This window comes from Orycteropus afer, unplaced genomic scaffold (genome assembly GCF_000298275.1).
Source record: "Orycteropus afer afer isolate SDZICR_OR568_19922 unplaced genomic scaffold, OryAfe1.0 scaffold00490, whole genome shotgun sequence".
NCBI classification, from domain to species: Eukaryota; Metazoa; Chordata; class Mammalia; order Tubulidentata; family Orycteropodidae; genus Orycteropus; species Orycteropus afer.
The window spans coordinates 1,614,461-1,624,626 of record NW_006922077.1 but is presented as its reverse complement, the minus strand read 5'-3'; positions in this window follow the sequence as shown (position 1 = coordinate 1,624,626).

The following is a 10,166-nucleotide window of genomic DNA, read 5'->3' as shown; positions in this document are numbered from 1 at the left end:
CGAGATTCTGGATCTGACCCTCCCCCCCGTGGGAGCTGCCCTTCCTCTCCCTTGCACTATCTTGTTCGCCCATTTCTCCCCGGTCTTCTGCTACAGAATCCAGAGGATACTCGTGTCTCTCCGCCATCCTCTCCTGGCTACCCCTCCGATTCTGAACCCTGGATCTCCCCCTCTCCCGCATCTTTCTCGCCAGAAAAATCTCCCGCGGTCTGGGTTTCGTCTCCTCCCCTCTCGAACCAGCGCTTTCCCACGCCATCCTAACCTCCAATGGGAGGGGGAATAACCACCACCCCAACTCCCCTTCTTCCCCCATAGTAAGAGAGCCTTGCGTAAACTACTGTCACTATCCGGCCGGGCTTCGCTCAGCCCTTCAAGTTCAACTAAGTCTCAGCTAAAGCTTTTCTGTAGCCCTCACCTCAGCCCAGTTTCCTAAGTCTGGGGGTCCGACCTCAGCCCCTCCAATAGGGCCCTGCTAGGAAGGGTTCTCAACTTAGTGGGGTGGGCTGATCCAGTCTAGGTATGCTCCTCCCCCAGAATCTGGGAGGTGAGGAGGGAGGGGCCCTGTAGAATGTTGTGATTCTGGGTTTAAGGGGCTGGGAGGTGAGAATTGGGTGGGGGGCTGGGGACCTGTCTCTGAGAGAAGTAGTGGAGGGGAAGGCGGGGCTAACCTAACCTCACTTATTCAGATGCAAAGAGAGCTCCCACACCCCAATGAAATTTGAAATCCTGCCCTTGGACCACCTTGGAGAAGCCCTTTAGGGGAGTTCAGAAACTGCGGTGTGAATCTGATGGACCTTATATCTCCTTGGAGGGAAGAAGAGGCAAGGTTTTGATACTTTTGTTATTATGGAGGAATCTAGCCTCCCCATACTGTAGAGGATACGACTAACAGGGAGAGGTGGGGCCAGTTCGAATGGTTACAGAGGTGAGGTCAGTTTTCCAACTAGACCCTATTAATCCACTCCACTGCCATCCAGTCGATTCCGACTCATAGCGACCCCATAGGGTACAGTAGAACCGCCACAGAGGGTTTCCAAGGCTGTAAATCTTTGCAAGCAGACTACCTCATCTTTTTCCCTTGGTTGGAAGGGCTGGGCAGTTTGAACCGCTGACCTTTTGGTTAGCAGCCCAAGGCTTTAGACCCTATTAACAGTATGATCCATTTAATGAGTGGGGTGGAGAGGAGGGGGAGAAAGGAAAGGTCTTTAATTATTTCATCTCCATTGGGGAGCTCTCCTTCCTCCTTCCTCCTCCCTCCTCCACTAGCTGCGCCTATAGCTCTGCTCCTTCTCTTCTTATGCTCTTAACTTGCCACCCCAGAATTGGGGGACAGGGTGTCAGGATTTGCTTCAGACTCTTCTGAGTCTTGTTCAATGTGTAAGGAGTGAGCTGGGGGAGGAGGAAAAGGTGGTCAGTAGTGGCATTTGAATACCAGGAGTATCTGGAGCCAGAGAAGGAAGGAGGTAGAGGGATACAACAAATCCCCCTTTTTTTTCCCTCCTCCCTTTTTCTCTCTCTCTCTCTCTCCCTTCCCAGGCCCGGCCATCTGGCTCCTCAGTGGAGCCAGGCACTAGCAGCTGACCCCAGAGCCAGGGTGGTGCAGTAGGAATGGGGAGGGTGAGAAAGGGGGAGCAGGTGCTAATTCTCTATCCCCATTCTTCTCATTATCTGTTCACTGGCCTGGTTGGAGAGTTCAGTCTATTCCCTAGGTACCTTTCTTGCAAGTTGCTGAAAAATGACCATTTGCCCATTCCCCTTTCTAGTAGCTTCCTAAAGGGGGATGGGGTGGCCGAGCAGCCACATCTGACAGGATTGTGGAATGTTTGGGGACATATGGGGTCAGTCTGCCCTCTGTTGTCTGGATGGAGGAGAAGCACAGCTGCTGCCTGGAGTGGCTTCTGGCAAGAAGTAAACACCCAGGTGTTGGGCATATTGGTACCACACCCTCATCCTTTCCTTAAACAGTAAGGAAGATCCTTCCTATTTAGATGGGATGAGGAGGGGTCTAATTCAGGGATGAAAGTGACTGAAGAATGGCTCCTGCTCCATTTTCTTTTCTAATCCCAGGTGATCCTCTCCTATTCAACATACCTTTTCCCAACCTGCTTCTGGCTGAGATAGGCCTAGGGGGTTGCCCTGGAGACAAGGCCTGAGGCTCGGAAGGGGTGGTGGCAGTCTGTGGGGCACAGGAGTAACCGGCTCTTCCTGAGCAGAGTGTAGCCAGCGGGTGGGTGTGTGTGTGGGTTTGTGGGTGGGGGGAGAGGTGTGGCTACACCCGTCTGACTGGCACAGGCTCCTCCTCCTCTGCCTTCCCAGTCTCCTAGTGGCCAGCTCTACCATTCAAGTGGGAGATAGGAAGATTCTCCTTCATCTACCCAGGGAAAGGCAAGAGAAAAAAAATGGGATACCAGTTCCCCCTTCCTGCCCTTCAAGAACAAGTTCCATGCCCTGAGCTCCCTTCTCCATCTGCTTTTATTTTTCGTTTTTGGGCTGGATGAGTAAATACTTGAGCACAGGTTTCCAGAGTGGCACCCACTCACTCAGGGACATGGGGTTAGCAGACTTTTTTTGTCCAGGAGGACCTATAAATCTGTTGTTCTAACTCCCCTGGTAATCCATTTAGGAGAACCAAAACCAAACCCACTGCTATCAACTCAATTCCAACTCATAGTGACCCCCATAGAGTTTCCAATGCTGTAAATCCTTGCGGAAGCAGACTGCCTCATCTTTCTGCGGCTAGTGAATTCGAATCAAGGACCTTTTGGTTAGCAGCCCTAACCACAGTGCTACCACCACCAGAGCTCCTTAACTCAGGAAAGGGAAAGCAAAATCTTCTTCCCTTTTTATTCTTCCCTCCCTCTGGCCTGCATTCTGTGGAGCTTTGCTGAAGATAACTTCCTTCATAACCTCCCTGAACCTAGTGTGTGTGGGTGGTGGTGGTGGTGGGGTGGAACAGTGAAATCTAATCTAGACTGATGACTTTGGTCTCACCCTCCCCTGTCTCCGACCAGTTTTCAGATCTCTTTCTCCCAGGCCCCCCAGAGGAAAGGTATGCGTTGATCCCTTAACTTAGCAGAACTCTTGATTCTAGCTCTGTCTGTTGTTGTTCCAGAACATTCAGTGCCATTGTTTGTAGAACTGCACTGCATTAAATTGAATGGGAATTATCTTGAAGCCTGCAAAGTATGTTGAGTTGCCGGGAAAGGATACCTGGTTTTAAGTCACATTTTATCCACTGTTTTGGACTTAAACAAGTTGGTTAACCTCTCTGGGCTTTAATTTTTTCATCTGACAAGGTCGAATTAGAAATTCTCTAAGCTTTAACATCATGATACCATCTCATCCTGAGGCCTACCATAGACATTTTAGGAGACAGTCAAACCTAGTCCTCAGCTAGATTTTCCTCTCTTGTTCTCACGGCTCATACAGTTATGTAACCCTATCAGTAAAAGTACTGGAACCATAGCCTCTACAAGAATAGGTGGATATTTGGGGCATCTTATTTACTGGTCAGTTTTCCCATTATCCCCAGACTCCCCAACTGTATTTAGGCCAGGCTTTGGTCTTCCTGCCTGGTCCCAGAGCCAAGTCTCCTTTTCCCATGCACAGGAAACTTCCTAACATCCAGGGCCCTGCAGATGTTGAGGTGATCCAGGCAGGACCAGACTGCCCCCACTGGACCAAGGTGAGTGGGCGGCGAACACCACAGCTCATGCCTCCCTCCTCCCTTTACCCAGGATTCAGTTAATTGCATCCTGACTAATCTTACTGCTTCCACATTTCAGCTTTTCCACGTCCCAGACTTGGATATAACTTCCTGAAATGATCTCCCAGACCCAGAGGTGTATCTCAGGCATGGCAGTGCCCAGAGTGCCACTTGAAGGGTGGGCACCACTGAGCAGTTTCCATTGTTAGTTGTGAGAGGATCATTCAGTAAGTTAAAACTAATACTTACAGAAAAAAATGCCTTTGAGCATATCATAGACCAGTTTTCTTCAGTGAAAGCAAGGAAGCACAGTTGTAATTTTTATGTAGTGCCATAATGTGTTAAGTAAAAGATTAACAAACTTGACTTGAATTTTTGAGCTGACATTATGATAAAATTACTTAAAAGACAGGTGTCAGATGTTTATACAGTGGTGTAATTTCAGTGTTTGCCATAGACACTATTATCTGTAGAAAGGCCTCTGCCCAGACCCTACCTCAAGTTAGGAGAGTGGCACATGCCTTTGGTACTAGAAACAAGCCCAGGTTAACCTTAGGACCATGCACAACTTTCTCTTTGCCCAGTATGAAGGAGGTTTTGCCCTTTATGAGAGGCGGGTGTAGCCGGAGCTGCTAGGTGGGCAAGGGGGTCAGGATGCAGGACACACATAGGCGCTAGGACCCAGATATTGGTTAGGAACTGAAGATTGTAGGCATTAGGACCCAGAGGCAGCTGAGGGCGGCTCTCTTGCGGCGTCGCTTCTCCGCCCCCTCCGGCTCCGGCTCCCTCCTCCCTTGCCGGCCATGTTGGCTGCGCTGGGGCCCCGCGGTTAAACCGCGTCCCCCTCCCCCTTCCCAGACCCTGGACCCCCCTCCCCCGCAGTGTCCCCTCCCCTCCTGGCGCCCGGAGCGGCCATGTGAACCGCCTGCTCCCCGGGGAGAGACGATCCCCCAGTCAGTCTGGACACCACTGCCTCAGGTTTGGGGGGGGCGGGTTGTGGCCCGGGTCCTGAGGGGAGGGAACCCTGCTTTCTTCCGAGCCTTCCTTCAGGGAACATAGACTTCTGAGCTGCCAGAATCTCGACTTGAGTCCTGCTTGTAGCGGGATGTTATCTCGAGTTTATGTCTAACTAGGACCCAGCCGCCAGGCGGGGGTCTCCCTGCCCTAGGGGCTAGGCGGGGGTGGGGGTGGGGGGGTGGCTGGCAGGTCTGCTGAAGAACCCGTGACGGGAGGCGGAGGCGGGAGGAGCTGTGGGGGCTCACGGCGACTGGGACGACCTGGGCACGACTGAGGGGGAGAAGCTGCTCTGAGGCGGAGAAGCAGCCTGGCTGGTGGAGATGACTTCTGTAGGGGACTTGGGATGGAATCCCCGGGTGGGGCTCCACCTCCTGGGGTGGAGATGGGGATTGCCTGAGTGTGAAGGAGTGAGAGGGTTCTCTGGGTGGGTTAAAAACTCCGTTTGTGTAGAGCAGCGGGGGTTCTGGCTACCGGTGAGGTGAGTGGTGAACGAAGGGTAGAAGGGATTTCCTGAGGTCTGAGGTGGTCTCCCTTGGAGGACGCGCACGTTCTCTTGAGCAGAGCGTGGTGAGCCTGAGAGGGCCTTTCTGGGGTGGTGCTGCGCTTGGCAAGGGGGCCCGCGCGTCCCTTCTGGAGAATCCTGCACTTTAGGGATGGCATGGATGGGTTGATAGGGCTGATGGTGTGGCGTCCAGATTTGGAGCTGGGCTGAGGAGAAGAATAAAGAGGAATTCCTTTCCAAGGGGATCCCCATTTCCGAGGCAGACAAGATGATCTCACATCATCCCTTTCTTTCTTGGTGTTCCCAGTTTCAAGGGGAAGGTAATGCCAATAGCAGCCATCCCTTTGTAGGGTTTATTGGAGTGAGAGATTTGCATGCTTTGGTGGGGGGGCGACGGGGCAGGGGGGGTATCTTCCACCCCCATCTGTACACAAACAGCCCCTCCCCCAGCCTCCCGCAGGAAGTGGCCGGGAAATGGCAGCTGTGCGTTTGTTGCTGCGTCTCTTGTTGTTTTGAAATGTCCATTTTAATCAGATTTGGTTTCATTTTCTGAGGCCTTCTGGGCAAGCTTGGATCCTGCTCACCATGTGGTCCGAGAGTCCTTTTCGTTGGACTTTTTTTTTTGGGGGGTGGTAAACTTAATCACCGGCAACTGGAAGTAGTCTCGGCACATCCACATCCCAGCTTCAGAGCATCTTAGTCTCCCTATCTGGATTTTTTTTTTCCCTTTAACTAGAGGTCATAGAGAAGCAAATTCAGTCACCGGCAGGGCTACACTCAAAACACATGATGCAAATTCATTCTGTATGCAGAGCTGCCAAGAAGACTTGTGTTTTGGGGCTTGAGAGTAGCTTCTCGGGGTCCTGTTTAGAATGTTCTTAAATATGGCAGTTTCTGTATTGCAGAGTATTGAGTTAAGTGAGATTGTGATGTGAAGAAAGGTAGGTTCTGAGGGGAAGGAAGAGGAGGGAAGAGGAAGATTTCTTTATAAATGGGATTTGTGTTGGGAATAGGGGCTGATTTACAAAGAGTGAGGATGGTGATGATTTTAGCTAAGGACAGGCCCTGTGGGAAGCCTTTTTTAAATTGTGATTTGGGTGAAAGTTTACAGAGCAAATCAGTTTTCCATTCAACAATTCATACATGTTTTGTTTTCATGTCACTGATTGTACACCCGGAATATGTCATTCATTCATTCATTCCAGTTCCTTCCTGTGTGTCTTGTTTCAAGTCTGTTAGTTGATTTATAATGCTGGAGGTTTTAGTTTCTGTAGAATCAACTAATTAGAATAGGTGAGAATAGGTGCTATCATATGATTTACTCTTTAGTCTTTAAAAAGTGTTTTCCTTTTTATTCCTCTTCTTGGAGAGCAGGGAACTTTTCCTCTGTTCTGTGCAAAGTCATGTGTCCAGATTTTCTCTCATTTGATAACTCCTGGAGAATTCTATTATGGCATAAAATCATAGTGTGTGGAAGCTGTTCTAAGGCCCTTTGTTAGGCACCAGTTACATTGGAATAAGAGCCACAGAATTTTAGGTTTTGAGAGATGAGGTATTGAGATCATTTTGAATACTCTGAAAATTGTTTAAACCTACATTTAAATCCTTTCAATGTTTTCCAGTCACAGACCACTCCCCCAAATGAATGTAGACCTCTAGATTAAAGGTCCAGGATAGGAACAGATACATGATTGTGTGACAGCCGCATCATTGTTAGATAGCATAAGCTGTCTGATTAATGTCAGACTTTCTCTTGTCCCTCTGTTTGACTGGTTGGTTCCTTTGAGTTGCTTTCTGAGAAGCGATTTGATACTGATTATAAATTACCATTTTTTCCTCAACCTTTGCTTACCTAAATTGTGACCTGATGGAATAGTTAGTTGTTTTTCCCTGTTAAGGATTAAGAGTGAAGAAAGGAGAAAGGAGGTCCTTCCTTAAAAGAAGTAGAAGCTGAATTTGAGAAAGCAGCTATGATTTCATTTGATACATAGTTGATCTGAATGCTGAATGAAGCAAACTTTTTATGGCCTTCTTGGAAAGGCTGCATTTTTCTATCAGAGAGATGGATTTCTGTATCTCCACTGGTCTTTTTTTTTAAAAAAAAAAAAAAAAAAACGCTTTTCCCTAAAGGAAAAAAATCTGAAGTGCAAAGAGAACTGTGGGGACTGACTTCAGAGCCAGTTAGAATTTAGAATGGGCTGAGGGTCATCTTGTAGCCTTGTGGTTCTTGAATCTGATGTTGCCAAGAGAGAGGCAAAGCTATAACGATCAGTGACTGTACCTTGCTGCTATTGGAGTTTTGTTGGTTAGTCCATAACTTGTGTGAGATGTGTAAAGTAAGGCAATAATGCCCAAATTTTTATGTCCTAGGACATAGAGTAAAGTTTAAAATCCTTGAGGTATTTCCTAGGGCAAATATTCTTGATTTGTTTTTTGGGATATGGGTGTCCTCAGATGCCTTATAGTCCAAGATTAATACTTTCTCAGCATTACTGCACATTGGTCAGAAGACCATATTACATCAGCATGTTGGTTGCATAAATTTGAAATTTATAAAGTTCTGCAACAAAAGTCCTATCTCCTTTGAAGAGCTATGGAAGTTCTTGGTTTGGGTCATTGGCAGTGAAAGTATTATCTTTTTGTTTTATCCTTCCTCTAGTTTTAAGGAATAATTAAGAGAGGATTTTACAGACTAAAAGGATACTTACTTACCAAGAGCTCATTGAAAAAACAACAAAAAAAACCCAAACTAAAACATGAGGGTTTTGTTTTTGAATTTTTAATTGTGATTTGCACGAAAGTTTTCGCTACAGCAGTTCACACACATTGTTTCATGATATTGACTGCAATTCACCACAGTGTAACAGCTCTCTTCCTACTTCCTGCTTGTAGTTTACTTCTTCCCTGTGTCCTTCCCTCCCATGTTTTCACTCCCCCCTGAGCTGTCTCCCTGTGCAAACATTGCCCTTCTCTTGGCTTACAATTGCTCTATCACTCCAAGGAGTGTATCTGCCTGATGTAAATGTTCATCTCATATGCCTGACTGTTGTTTGGCTGGAAGCCACAGGAATGAGTTCATTTCCAGACCTGAAGAGATAACTAGGGGCCACAGTCTCAGGGGCCTCACCAGACTCTATCAGATCAGTAAACCTGTCTTTTTTTTTTTTTTTAATGATTTTGAGTTTTGTTCCACATTATTCTCCCACTCTATCCAGGATCTCCTGAACTTATCCTTTTCCGAGTAGTTGACAGTGGAGAACCATATAGTTCTTCTGGTCTTATGGTCATATAGGCTGAGGATCACATGGTCTGCTAGTCCTTTAGACTAATTGTTTCCATGTGTCTTTGGTTTTCTTCGTTCTTGTTTGCTCTGAATGAGGAGAGAGACCCATTGTTGCACCTAGATGGCCACTTGTATTCTTTTAAGACCCCACTCACTACTCACCAAAGTAGGATATGGAACAATGTTATTGTGTAGTGTGTTATTGCCAGTTGAGCTTGATGTCCCCTGGAACCATGGTCCTGAGCCCACCTGTCCAACTACTCCCTCTCACAGGGTAGCTGGCTGTGGCCAAGAAGCCAGCACAAAAACACACACACAAAAGAAGCCACCGCAACCTTTCCCCTTGTCAGCTCTACTATTCACCCAGACATTGTTACAGCACATACAAATACATATATAGAAACATCATCTACCAACTCTATACATGGTCATGAGCACACTCCCCCCTGCCTAGATCATTCAGCCTGTCCATCCATCTATCTGGGGAGCTCTGGTAGCATAGTGTCTAAGCCACTTGACTGCTAACCAGAAGGCTGGCGGTTCAAACCCACCAGCCACTCCACGGAAGGAAGGTTGGGCAATCTACTTCTGTAGTGATATCGCCTTGGAAACCCAAGGAGGGGTCACTATGAGTCGGGTCTGACTCGACGGCACATGACAACAACAACAACCCATCTGTCTACCCATAGATCAATACTTGTCACCATTGACAATGTAATATTGTACATATAAAAGGGTTCATCTTTGTTGTCTGTACCTCCTGTGTGTCTCTGTCTTCCTCTTCTTCAGTGCCACTCTGTTGATCACTCACTTTTGGTACACTGCTCTTCCCTTCACCAAATGAGTACTTATCTCTATCTATCTAGCAGTGTTCTCTCCTCTCCCATCCCTGGTAACCAACAGCTGGTATGAAAAGCTGCTTTCCATATGTAAACCTTTCCTTGATTTTTACAATAACAGACTAATACAATATTTGTCCTTCTGTGATTGACTTATTTCACTCAGCATAATGCCCTTCAAATTCATCCACATCATGTGGTGTTTTGCAGTTTCTACATTATTCTTTAGTGTTGTATAGTATTCCATTGTGTGTATGTACCCTGGTTTGGTTATCCATTGGTCAGTTGATGGGAACTTAGGTGGTTTCCATCTCTTGCTGTTGTGAATAGTGCTGTGATGAACATGGGTGTGCATGTAGTTTTGTTCCTGTCCTGGCTCTCACATCTTTAGGATATATACCAGTAATGGGATTGTTGGATCAAATGGTATTTCTAGTTCCAAATTTTCAAGGAATCGCCATGCTGCTTTTCAAAGTGGTTGTATCATTTTACAGTCCTACCAGCAGTGTATGAGAGTCCCAATCTCTCCAAATCCTCCTCAGCATTTGTTAATTTCTGTGTTGTTGAACTTCACTGTTAGTTGTGGGGTGAGATGGTATCTTGTTGTTTTAATTTCCATCTCTCTAATGGCCAGTGCTCTTGAATATTTCTTCATGTGTTTGTTGGCCGCCTGAATATCTTCTTTGGTGAAGTGTCTTGTTCATGTCTTCTGCCCATTTTTTAATTGGGTTGTCTTTTTGTTGTTAGAGTATTGGAGTTTTCTGTAAATTTTAGAGATAAATTCCTTGTCAGGTATGTGCTCCCTGGACAGGCCATATG